This window comes from Tamandua tetradactyla, chromosome 5 (genome assembly GCF_023851605.1).
Source record: "Tamandua tetradactyla isolate mTamTet1 chromosome 5, mTamTet1.pri, whole genome shotgun sequence".
Lineage (NCBI taxonomy): Eukaryota > Metazoa > Chordata > Mammalia > Pilosa > Myrmecophagidae > Tamandua > Tamandua tetradactyla.
This window is the reverse complement of record NC_135331.1, coordinates 100,544,033-100,558,076: the sequence shown is the minus strand read 5'-3', so window position 1 is coordinate 100,558,076 and position 14,044 is coordinate 100,544,033.

Sequence of the window (14,044 nt, the reverse complement as noted above, 5' to 3'; positions counted from 1 at the left end):
TAGCTTCTTTCTTTCCTTCTTTTCCTTCTTTTTCTCATCCTTCCTTCTTTCTTTCCCTCTCTCTCCTCCCTTTCTTTCCTTCTCTTTCTCTTTCTTTCTTTCTTTTCTCTCCCTCTCCCTCTCTCTCTCTCTCTCATGTCTGAGGTCTCTCCAAGAAAATAAGTTATTTCCTTGGGTAGAAAAATGGGTCTTTACTTAAAATAAACTTGATATTTATTTTTCCCTAAATCAGGAGAAAAGTAATTATTTGGCTATACATTGATGAGCTGAGACTTATATCTGTTAACTAACAATTTGGTCACATTACAGGAATTGATATTTTAAGGAGTACTCGCCCTACTGAATTATTTGATTTTGACATACTGGAATTCTGAAAATACATTTAAGAAATTAGGAAGAAAATGATGTCAAATTGGAATAAACAAACAAAACAAGTTCGTTGTCACTATCTATAGATGATAGATGTATTGACTGAACATAAAATAATTGAGAATTAACTGGGCTAGGGCAATTTATTTTATTTTTTTCCTTACTATTGCTTTCTTTCCCGTTTGCTTTTGTCTAGGAAAGGAATGCTGAAATAGATAGGAGGTTGGCTCACCCTTGTAACCCTCCTTTTTTTTTTAAATATTTTTTATTGTGAAATAACATATACACAAAAAAAGCAATAAATTTCAAAGTTATAATTACATTGCAACAAGTAGTTATAGAACAGATTTCAGAGTTTGATATGGGTTACAGTTCCACAATTTCAAGTTTTTCCTTCTAGCTGCTCCATGACACTGGAAACTAAAAGAAATAGCAATATAATGATTCAGCAGTCATACTCATTTGTTAAATCATAACTTCTCTGTTATAACTTCTCCTTCTCCTTTGATCCTTCAACTAATCTTGAGGGGTATTTGGGCTATGGTCATTCTAATTTTTTCATGTTGGAAAGGGATATTGATGATATGGGATAGGGGAATGAAACTGGTTGATGTTCTTGGAGAGGCTGGCCCCTCTGGATGTCAGGACTTATTTGGCCGAGGAACCATATGGAGGTTGTAGGTTTCTGGACAGTAATCTTAGTGTGTGAAACTTTCATAGAAGCTCAGATTAGAGTCCTAGGTATTTTTTAGGGTTAACAGGAATGGTCTTGGTTGGGGTTTGGCAAACCATCGTAATTAGTAATATCTAACTCAAACTCGCGTAAGAGTAGCCTCCAGAATAGACTTCATTCTATTTGAAATCTCTTAGCCAAAGATACCTTATTTTGTTACATTTCTTTTTTCCCTTTTGGTCAGGAAGGCATTGTTGATCCCATGATCCCTGGGAATCATGTCCCACATTGCCAGTGAGATTTTCAATCCTGGATGTCATGTTCACATAGAGAGGAAGGTAATGATTTTCCTTCAGAGTTGGGCTTAGAGAGAAGCCACATCTGTGCAACAAAGAGGCTTCATGGAAGCAACTCTTAGGCCTTGTTATGGGTATCCCCCTACAGAATTAAGCTTTGTAAGGGCAAGTCTCAAAATCCAGTGCTTGACTGCCCCATTTGAAGAATTTCTGATATTCTAGCAAGCAGTGGGACAACCAAATCAATAGACTGAGCCCTCGATCTTGGGGTTTGCCCCTATGGAACTTACTCCTGCAAAGGATAGGCTAAGCCTACTTAAAGTTAGGCCTAAGAGAAACCCCCAGAGAATCTCTTTGGTGGCTCAGATGTGACCTCTGTCTCTAAGCTGACACAGCAAGTGAACTCACTGCCCTCCCGCTCTACATGGGACATGATTCCCAGGGGTGTAAATCTCCTTGGCACCATGGGATAGAAATCCTGGGAGGAGATAGGACTGGTATCAAGGGATTGAGAAAGACTCCTTGACCAAAAGGGGGAAGAGAGAAATGAAACAAAATAAAGTGTCAGTGGCTGAGAGATTTCAAACAGAGTTGAGAAGTTATCCTGGAGGTTATTCTTAAGCATTATATAGATATACCTTTTTAGTTTATGGTGTATTGGAGTGGCTAGAGGGAAGTACCTGAAATTATAGAGCTGTGTTCCAGTAGCCTTGTCTCTTGAAAATGATTTTATACTGATATAGCTTTTACAATGTGACTGTGTGATTGTGAAAACCTTGTGTCTGATGCTCCTTTTATCCAGGGTATGGACAGATGAGCAAAAAATATGGAATAAAAAAATAAACAAATAATAGGGGGAACAAAGGTTAAAATAAATTTGGTAGATGGAAATACTAGTGGTCAATAAGAGGGAGGGATAAGGGGTGTGGTATGTATAAGTTTGTTCTTTTTTATTTCTCTTCTGGAGTGATGCAAATGTTCTAAACAATAATCATGGTGTTGAATACACAACTATGTGATAATATTGTGAGCCACTGATTGTACACCATGAATGAAATGATGTATGTTAAAATTGTTTGTGTGTTGTTTTATCAATAAAAATATTTTTTAAAAAAATTCAGTGCTTGCCTAATTTTTGGGGGAGTCTCCAATGGTTGAGAGGGTACCTGGGGTTTCCCAGATGGGAAAGTTTAATAGTTCCATATATATATAAACTATCAAAAGCATATTTTATTTTCTTAACCATAAATTCCTTGCCCTTAAACATATTTTTAGTGGCTAAATAATAGTCCATTGGGTAGATGTGCTGTGACTTGTTTAATCATTCCTCAAGTTTTAAACATTTAAAAATCTCACAATTTTTCAAAAGAGTGAATATGTGGATATAATCAAGCCATTTTCCAAATGGAATTTTTCTATTAATTAGTACTGTCACCCCAAAACAAGTTTATTTCAATTATTTACATGAGGTTGTCACTGATATTTCATTAGGTAGAAAATTATACCTAGTTGTTATACTCTTCTTTAATTACTACCAGAATGTATCAAATAATTGCAGTCCTTCATCTCTAAATTGTTTGTTCTGCCCACTGAAAGATATTAAACCACCTTTTATTTTTGTCTTTCTTGTAGATAAACTGTAAATTTAGCCCAAGGACCTGGGACATGGAAAGGAAGGTCACAGAATATATAAACCAACTTATAATTTGACTTAGTTGAAAATGAGAATAGGTGATATTTTAAATATGCAACATTTATTATTTGGAATTGGCTGAAAAGACAACATTTTTTTTTTTTTTAAAGGAAAGACAGAGAGAAGGAAGGAAGGATAGAAGGAAGGAAGGAAGGAAGAAAGGGAAACATCTTTAAACATTTTCTTGTTTTATTGTATTTTGTTTTTCCGTTTTTTGTTACATGGGCTGGGGCCGGGAATCGAACCGAGGTCCTCCGGCATAGCAGGCAAGCACTTTGCCCGCTGAGCCACCGCGGCCCGCCCAAGACAACATTTTTCATCCCCAATGTGTGATATATTTGCAAAAAGACTTTAGCTTGAGAATATGGCTGCAACTGGACAAATTCCAAGGCAATTCCTTCCTGAGGACACATTAAAATCCTAATATTGAAAAGCATATACATGCAGTAACTACAAATGGGTGCCATCCTGACTGTTTTTGTTCTGATTCAGAAGAGGAAAAAGTTTTTCACATGGTGAATGCTAAATTCCAAACTCCAGTCCAAGCCATTGAAAGAAAGCTCTTCACCATTCACTATGTCTACCCACATTGCTTACTGGGATGCCCATGGAAGGATGGAAAGCCCCTGACCTGCATGGACTCTGCCAGCAGAATTATTCCAATGGATCCCTTTTGAACTTTTAAATACATAGTACAAGACTCAATCTGCTGTGGCCTCTCTCTCTCTCTAAGGCCAGCTCTGCAAGGAAAATCATTACCCTCATCTCTCTGTGGGGCATGACATCCAGGGGTGAAAGTCTCTGACAACCAGGACATGACTCCCAGGGATGAGCCTGGCCCTAGCACCACGGATCCACAATGCCTTCCTGACCACAAAGAGGGAAAGAAATATTAACAAGATAAGGTATCTGTGGCTAAGAGATTTCAAATAGAGTGGAGAGGCTATTCTGGAAGCTATTCTTATGCACATTTCAGCTAGATACTGCTAATTACCACGGTTTGTCAACCCCCAATCAACACCATTTCTATTAACCCTAAAGAACATGTAGGGCTCTATCTGAGATTCTACAAAAGTTTCATGCACCGATTACTTCTGAGAAACTTAAAACCTCCAGATGGTTCCTAGGCCAGGTAAGTCCTGAAACTCAAAGGGGCCAGTCTTTCCAAGAGCATCAACTAATTCCATCCCCCATCCCTTTTTCAACATGAAAAAGTTAGAATGGGCATAGCCCAAATACCCCTAAAGACTGGGAGAAGGATGAAAGGAGAAGGAGGATATATAAGAGAAGTTAGGACTTAACAAATGAGTTTGACTGCTGAATCATTATATTGATATTCTTTTAGTCTCCAGTGTCATGGAGCAGCTAGAAGGAAAAACCTGAAATTGTGGAACTATAACCCATACCAAACTTCAAAATCTACTCTAGGCGGCAGCCGCCGTCCTCGCGGGGATTCGGCACAGCTGCGTGGAGTCCCAGCGCCAGCGCCGCGGACTGCATGGGCTGACATCGGAAGGGGCCGGGGGGGGGGGGGGGGGGGGGGGCCGAGGGCTGCTCCCGCCCCGGGCGGGTGGTTCTGCGAGGGGAAGGAGCTGCGCAGCTCGCCCGACATCCACATCTGCAGCGACGGCAACCGCCACAGCCTGGTCATCGCGGAGGCCTTCGAGGGCGACACGGGCCGCTACACCTGCCTGGCCACGAACCCCAGCGGCTCGGACACCACCTCAGCGGAGGTGTTCATTGAAGAACAGCTACTAGGGGAGTAGAAACGATACAGAACAGCTCCCAGAGCCACGACAGAGATAAAAAAGACAGCGTACCCCATCCTGGAACAGCTGACTGTCTGGGAGAACCAGCTCCAGTGAGATCGCCGAGGGGCGCGGGCTTTCCCGGGTGGGGCGGCAAGCGGCCGGAGTCCCTCCCTTCCTCCTTCCTGGGCCAGCTGGCAGAATTGGGCAGGCGGTCCCCTAAAGCTGCGGCGGCTGGCACCCCTACCACGCGAGGCCCCCCGGACCAACTGAGAGAATTGGATCGGAAAGCCCCAGACCACGGAGAACGGTGACTGGGGGGGGGGTCCCTTCCAAACACGTGACTCTCCGGTCCGGCTGGGAACGGTGCACTTTCCCAGACTGCGGCGGCTGGCGCCCTCCCGCCACGCTTGGCGCCCCGGCCAACTAGGAAATTCGGATGGGCGCTCTCCCGGGCTGCAGCGGCCGGCGACCCTCCCCGCGTTCGGACCCCCGGGCCGGCTGGCACTCTTCCAAGCCGCTTCGGCTGGCGAACCTCCCCCACGGTGAGAGTTTTCCAAAATTAAAGGACCCACAGCACCTTTTACTGGTGGGACCCGCAGACAAACGTGTGCCACGAGCGCCACCTACTTGGCAGGATAAGAAAAACAGAACCCAGAGATTTCACAGAAAAATCTTTAAACCTGTTGGGTCCAACACCCAGGGAAATCTGACTAAATGCCCAGACGCCAGCAGAAGATAACGGATCACGCTCAGAAAATTGAAAATATGGTACAGTCAAAGGAACAAAACAATAGTTCAAATGAGATACAGGAGCTGAGACAACTAATGCTGAATATACGAATAGAAATGGAAAACCTTTTCAAAAACAAAATCGATAAATTGAGGGAGGACATGAAGAAGACATGGGCTGAACAAAAAGAAATAGAAAAACTGAAAAAACAAATCACAGAGCTTATGGAAGTGAAGGATAAAGTAGAAAAGATGGAAAAAACAATGGAAACCTACAATGATAGATTTAAAGAGACAGAAGAGAGAATTAGTGATTTGGAGGATGGAACATCTGAATTCCAAAAACAAACAGAAACTATCTGGAAAAGAATGGAAAAATTTGAAGAGGGTATCAGGAAACTCAAGGACAATATGAAGCGCACAAATATACGTGTTGTGGGTGTCCCAGAAGGAGAAGAGAAGGGAAAAGGAGGAGAAAAACTAATGGAAGAAATTATCACTGAAAATTTCCCAATTCTTATGAAAGACCTAAATTTACAGATCCAAGAAGTGCAGCGCACCCCAAAGAGAATAGACCCAAATAGGCGTTCTCCAAGACACTTACTAGTTAGAATGTCAGAGGTCAAAGAGAAAGAGAGGATCTTGAAAGCAGCAAGAGAAAAACAATCTGTCACATACAAGGGAAACCCAATAAGACTATGTGTAGATTTCTCAGCAGAAACCATGGAAGCTAGAAGACAGTGGGATGATATTTTAAATTACTAAAAGAGAAAAACTGCCAACCAAGACTCCTATATCCAGCAAAACTGTCCTTCAAAAATGAGGGAGATATTAAAACATTTATAGACAAAAAGTCACTGAGAGAATTTGTGACCAAGAGACCAGCTCTGCAAGAAATATTAAAGGGAGCACTAGAGTCAGATACGAAAAGACAGAAGAGAGAGGTATGGAGAAGAGTGTAGAAAGAAGGAAAGTCAGATATGATATATATAATACAAAAGGCAAAATGGTAGAGGAAAATATCCAAAAAGTAATAACACTAAATGTTAATGGACTGAATTCCCCAATCAAAAGACATAGACTGGCAGAATGGATTAAAAAACAGGATCCTTCTATATGCTGTCTACAGGAAACACATCTTAGACCCAAAGATAAACATAGGTTGAAAGTGAAAGGTTGGGAAAAGATATTTCATGCAAACAACAACCAGAAAAGAGCGGGAGTGGCTACACTAATATCCAACAAATTAGACTTCAAATGTAAAACAGTTAAAAGAGACAAAGAAGGACACTATATACTAATAAAAGGAACAATTAAACAAGAAGACATAACAATCATAAATATTTACGCACCGAACCAAAATGCCCCAAAATACGTGAGGAATACACTGCAAACACTGAAAAGGGAAATAGACACATATGCCATAATAGTTGGAGACTTCAATTCACCACTCTCATCAATGGACAGAACATCTAGACAGAGGACCAATAAAGAAATAGAGAATCTGAATATTACTATAAATGAGCTAGACTTAACAGACATTTATAGGACATTACGTCCCACAACAGCAGGATATACCTTTTTCTCAAGTGCTCATGGATCATTCTCAAAGATAGACCATATGCTGGGTCACAAAGCAAGTCTTAACAAATTTAAAAAGATTGAAATCCTACACAACACTTTCTCGGATCATAAAGGAATGAAGTTGGAAATCAATAATAGGCGGAGTGCCAGAAAATTCACAAATACGTGGAGGCTCAACAACACACTCTTAAACAACGAGTGGGTCAAAGAAGAAATTGCAAGAGAAATTAGTAAATACCTCGAGGCGAATGAAAATGAAAACACAACATATCAAAACTTATGGGACGCAGCAAAGGCAGTGCTAAGAGGGAAATTTATTGCCCTAAATGCCTATATCAGAAAAGAAGAAAGGGCAAAAATTCGGGAATTAACTGTCCACTTGGAAGAACTGGAGAAAGAACAGCAAACTAATCCCAAAGCAAGCAAAAGGAAAGAAATAACAAAGATTAGAGCAGAAATAAATGAAATTGAGAACATGAAAACAATAGAGAAAATCAATAAGACCAGAAGTTGGTTCTATGAGAAAATCAATAAGATTGATGGGCCCTTAGCAAGATTGACAAAAAGAAGAAGAGAGAGGATGCAAATAAATAAGATCAGAAATGGAAGAGGAGACATAACCACTGACCTCACAGAAATAAAGGAGGTAATAACAGGATACTATGAACAACTTTACACTAATAAATACAACAATTTAGATGAAATGGACGGGTTCCTGGAAAGACATGAACAACCAACTTTGACTCAAGAAGAAATAGATGACCTCAACAAACCAATCACAAGTAAAGAAATTGAATTAGCCATTCAAAAGCTTCCTAAAAAGAAAAGTCCAGGACCAGACGGCTTCACATGTGAATTCTATCAAACATTCCAGAAAGAATTAGTACCAACTCTCCTCAAACTCTTCAAAAAAATCGAAGTGGAGGGAAAACTACCTAATTCATTCTATGAAGCCAACATCACCCTAATACCAAAATCAGGCAAAGATATTACAAAAAAAGAAAACTACAGACCAATCTCTCTAATGAATATAGATGCAAAAATCCTCAATAAAATTCTAGCAAATCGTATCCAACAACACATTAAAAGAATTATACATCATGACCAAGTAGGATTCATCCCAGGTATGCAAGGATAGTTCAACATAAGAAAATCAATTAATGTAATACACCATATCAACAAATCAAAGCAGAAAAATCACATGATCATCTCAATCGATGCAGAGAAGACATTTGACAAGATTCAACATCCTTTCCTGTTGAAAACACTTCAAAAGATAGGAATACAAGGGAACTTCCTTAAAATGATAGAGGGAATATATGAAAAACCCACAGCTAATATCATCCTCAATGGGGAAAAATTGAAAACTTTCCCCCTAAGATCAGCAACAAGACAAGGATGTCCACTATCACCACTATTATTCAACATTGTGTTGGAGGTTCTAGCCAGAGCAATTAGACAAGAAAAAGAAATACAAGGCATCAACATTGGAAAGGAAGAAGTAAAACTATCACTGTTTGCAGACGATATGATACTATACGTAGAAAACCCGGAAAAATCCACAACAAAACTACGAGAGCTAATAAATGAGTACAGCAAAGTAGCAGGTTACAAGATCAACATTCAAAAATCTGTAGTATTTCTATACATGAGCAATCAACAAGCTGAGGGGGAAATCAAGAAACGAATCCCATTTACAATTGCAACTAAAAGAATAAAATACCTAGGAATAAATTTAACTAAAGAGACAAAAAACCTATACAAAGAAAACTACAAAAAACTGTTAAAAGAAATCACAGAAGACCTAAATAGATGGAAGGGCATACCGTGTTCATGGATTGGAAGACTAAATATAGTTAAGATGTCAATCCTACCTAAATTGATTTACAGATTCAATGCAATACCAATCAAAATCCCAACAACTTATTTTTCAGAATTAGAAAAACCAATAAGCAAATTTATCTGGAAGGGCAGGGTGCCCCGAATTGCTAAAAACATCTTGAGGAAAAAAAACGAAGCTGGAGGTCTCGCGCTGCCTGACTTTAAGGCATATTATGAAGCCACAGTGGTCAAAACAGCATGGTATTGGCATAAAGATAGATATATCGACCAATGGAATCGAATAGAGTGCTCAGATATAGACCCTCTCATCTATGGACATTTGATCTTTGATAAGGCAGTCAAGCCAACTCACCTGGGACAGAACAGTCTCTTCAATAAATGGTGCCTAGAGAACTGGATATCCATATGCAAAAGAATGAAAGAAGACCCATATCTCACACCCTATACAAAAGTTAACTCAAAATGGATCAAAGTTCTAAACATTAGGTCTAAGACCATAAAACAGTTAGAGGAAAATGTAGGGAGATATCTTATGAAACTTACAATTGGAGGCAGTTTTATGGACCTTAAACCTAAAGCAAGAGCACTGAAGAAGGAAATAAATAAATGGGAGCTCCTCAAAATTAAACACTTTTGTGCATCGAAGAACTTCATCAAGAAAGTAGAAAGACAGCCTACACAATGGGAGACAATATTTGGAAATGACATATCAGATAAAGGTCTAGTATCCAGAATTCATAAAGAGATTGTTCAACTCAACAACAAAAAGACAGCCAACCCAATTACAAAATGGGAAAAAGACTTGAACAGACACCTACCAGAAGAGGAAATACAAATGGCCAAAAGGCACATGAAGAGATGCTCAATGTCCCTGGCCATTAGAGAAATGCAAATCAAAACCACAATGAGGTATCATCTCACACCCACCAGAATGGCCATTATCAACAAAACAGAAAATGACAAGTGCTGGAGAGGATGCGGAGAAAGAGGCACACTTATACACTGTTGGTGGGAATGTCAAATGGTGCAACCACTGTGGAAGGCAGTTTGGCGGTTCCTCAAAAAACTGAATATAGAATTGCCATACGACCCAGCAATACCATTGCTGGGTATCTACTCATTAGAGGCAGGGACACAAACGGACATTTGCACACCAATGTTTATAGCAGCGTTATTTACAATTGCAAAGAGATGGAAACAGCCAAAATGTCCATCAACAGAAGAGTGGCTAAACAAACTGTGGTATATACATACGATGGAATATTATGCAGCTTTAAGACAGGATAAACTTATGGAGCATGTAATAACATGGATGGACCTAGAGAATATTATGCTGAGTGAGTCCAGCCAAAAACTAAAGGACAAATACTGTATGGTCCCACTGATATGAACGGACATTCGAGAATAAACTTGGAATATGTCACTGGTAACAGAGTCCAGCAGGAGTTAGAAACAGGGTAAGATAATGGGTAATTGGAGCTGAAGGGATACAGACTGTGCAACAGGACTAGATACAAAAACTCAAAAATGGACAGCACAATAATACCTAATTGTAAAGAAATCATGTTAAAACACTGAATGAAGCTGCATCTGAGCTATAGGTTTTTTTTTTTTACTATTATTATTACTTTTATTTCTTTTCTCTATATTAACATTCTATATCTTTTTCTGTTGTGTTGCTAGTTCTTCTAAACCGATGCAAATGTACTAAGAAACGATGATCATGCATCTATGTGATGATGTTAAGAATTACTGATTGCATATGTAGAATGGTATGATTTGTAAATGTTGGGTTAATTTCTTTTTTTCCGTTAAAGAAAAAAAAATCTACTCTATAACTACTTGTTACAACGTACTTTGAAATGTATTGCTTTCTCATACATATATTTCACAATGAAAAATGTTAAAAAAAGGAACATTCTAACTCTCTATGAGGCTGAAGAAATGTAACAGTAAACAAGGTAAACAGAACACCTCACTCTGCTCTGAGAAAATCCTGTTAAGTGTGTGTAAAATTGGTTCCCATATTAACGGGTTGTAATACTAACGGTAACCACTTTACTACTATATTTAGCGCATCTACGAGACTTTCACCAATGTGTAAGAAGACAGGTTCTCTTTGACCATTTCACACTTTGCTAAAAGTTCTAAGGTGTGCTAACCTCCTGTAAGATCTCTCCAGTATGCACAGATCTGCCTAGTGAACTGTTCATCAACACAAAAATATGACACTATTTGAGCTAGTAACAGCTGAGACACTGCTAACTGGAACAGGTAACTTAGCGCATGCTGCCAGATATAGATGAGATGGAAAGTAAAATAATCCATCCTACCTGAAAAAACAACATCTGTTAGTCACAAGTTTTCTGAATCTTTTTTGCTTTGGAAGGAGACCCTTCTATATTTTAGTGGGGGAGGGGTTGGTACTGAGGGATGTCACCACACCTGGAGCTGGGGAAGAGGTCAGCCTGCTTCTCTCCCCGCCTGATGTACAGTAACACCTCCCCCTATTGAATCACAATTATTTCAATGGAGGTTTAAGATCTGATGATCTGTACCACCTTAGTAGAGAGTACAATTTTAGAGAAATAACAAAATCGGAGTGAACTTGAAGAAACAGTAAAGAGAAGCCAACCCTGAGGACAGCATAAGGGTCACTCCTGACTTTAAGACATACATCACTTTAAACTTTGAAAGGGGAGAAAGACTTGAAGGTCAACTCTGAATAGGTCAAGAGGAGAGCAGACAACAGCTGGTCTGCCTTCCGGGAGGATGGCGCTCAAGCCAACAGAGGGGGTGAGCTGTAGTTACAGGGTACTATGGCTTAAGGGCTGCACACCAGGATGCTGAGGCCATTCCCCACCTGGGTTCATAATCTGCTTGCACCACTAAACAAATGGTACTTATTTAATCTTCCTGGGCTTCATTCATTCGACAGATTTTTATTGAGCAGCTCCTCCGTGCCAGGCACTGTACTAAGGCCTGGGGATATAACTGTCAACAAAACAAACCAAAATCCCTTCTCTTTTTGGGTGTGTTTTGTAGGAGGGGAGATGCTTCTGGGTTGATGGTAATAGTGCTTGTTTTTCTTGTTGTTTTTTTAAAAAAACATGTTTATTTTTGTTCTCATTGTAGAAAATAAAAAAAAAAAAGAAAATGAAAATGAGTATCATCCACAGTTCTATCATCTAGACAAATCCTTGGGTAATAGTGTTTCTTGATCTGGGTGTTGGTGACTTGAGTTTTCAGTTTATGAAAACCCATTGAACTATACATTTACAGTATGTGTACTTTTCTGTACGTGTACCATACCTCAATTAAAACTTGTTTTTTTTTTTGGGCAGACCACGGTGGCTCAGCAGGCAAGAATGTTTGCCTGCCATGCCAGAGGACCTGGGTTCTCTTCCCGGTGCCTGCCCATGTAAAAAAATAAAATAAAATAAAAATAAAACTTTTTTTAAAATCCCTGTTCTCATGGAGATTACCTCATTGAGTTATTGTGAGGAATAAATGAGTTAATCATGTAAAGCACCTTGACGCCACACAGTAAATGCTCAGAAAGAGTGGCTATTACTATTCTAGTGAAACTCTACAATAGAGGATGCTCAAGCAAAGAATCAGCAGGTTCTGCCCCTAGGATTAGTACTTTCATAAACGAGTTAGGCATGGACCAGGAACCTGTCATGGAAAATTATCCTTCTTTTAAGATCAAGAAACAAGGATGGGAATTCTGTTCATACGTGAGCACTATAGTGATACAGGGCTGCTGTAAACATCTGGACAGGTTGTGCACTGCACAAAGGCTCCACATTTAAGGGACTGTCATTTACACTGCAAATCTCATAGGTCTGTATATTTACTATAACTTTCTGGCAGATAACCGTCAAGTGTCTTAGATTAGCAAAACTTATATTAAAACAACTTCCTAGTAGATGGAAGTCAAGGTTAAAGGATGAACACCTTTTCTAACTTGCACAAAGATGTTACATGAGAAACTCACCCAGGAATGTGGAAATTAATGAGACAAACCTGACTTTTAGAAACTGTCCCTTAAAATGAAGAGTCTACCTCAGAGACTACAGGCCCCAGGTCCTGAGATTTGACTGTATCCTGACATGAGGTTCTTTTAATTATTGAACCAGACAAACTGGCTTTATGGTTTGTCCATCAGCTTTTGTGGGTATGGTTACTATTCCTCTCCTATAGAGAGATGGGCCCACCTTGGGGTCCCAACAAGCTGTGTTTCTGAGGATAAGATCCTGACCCAATGTGACTTTCTCGAGGTCCTGTCCCTTCTTAGGACACCACCTCTGGTTGTCAAGTGCTGCTTGTGCCTTTCTCCTGGTAAACTAGGTCCAGGTTGACCACACTATATGAACAGTAAGAAATGTATGTTAAACGTGCAGACTCCCAGGTCTCACAGCCTAGCAGGCATGAAGTGGGCCAAGACATCTAGATGTATGCTCAACAAACATCCCAGGTGACTCTCATGCAAGTTTAGGAAAATCTGCTCTAATAGGGGGACTGAAATCAGGTTAACTCAGGCTAAGGCAGTCCCTTCATCTTATGAACAGGACCGGGTGTGAGAGTAGGAGGCAGTACCCAAGTTCAAAAAGGCTTGAATGTGTCATGGACAGAAGAAAGAAAAATCTGGAAGTCAGGTCTTGCTTTCTGCCTTTTCTTGACTAGGCCAAGGAGAAGCTACCGGCAGGGGTAGGCTGGGTGGGAGGCTAGTGAGTGTGCAACCTGACTGGCTCTTGGGAGAGGGAGGGGCTTCCCATCCAGCTAAGCCCCACAGGTCAAAGAGCAAAGCAGTAACAGCACTGTCTGCTGGAAGGGGCCACTGGGCCAACCACTGGGTAAGGGGATAGGTCTTTGCCCCTCCTACCTTGAGAATCAATGAAGCCCAGGGGACAGAGGCAAGCCAGGCACTGAAATGCCCTGGGTTAGTGACACGCTCAGCCATCTCCTACGTTCAGAACAAAGTCCAGTTCAGGACCTCAGTCTAGATTGGAATCTCACTGTCTCCTAGCACCTTTAACAGGAGACAGTATCATCCTGGAGTTAGGGAGGTGGGAAGCCAGATCAAAAAGTTATCATTAAAAAA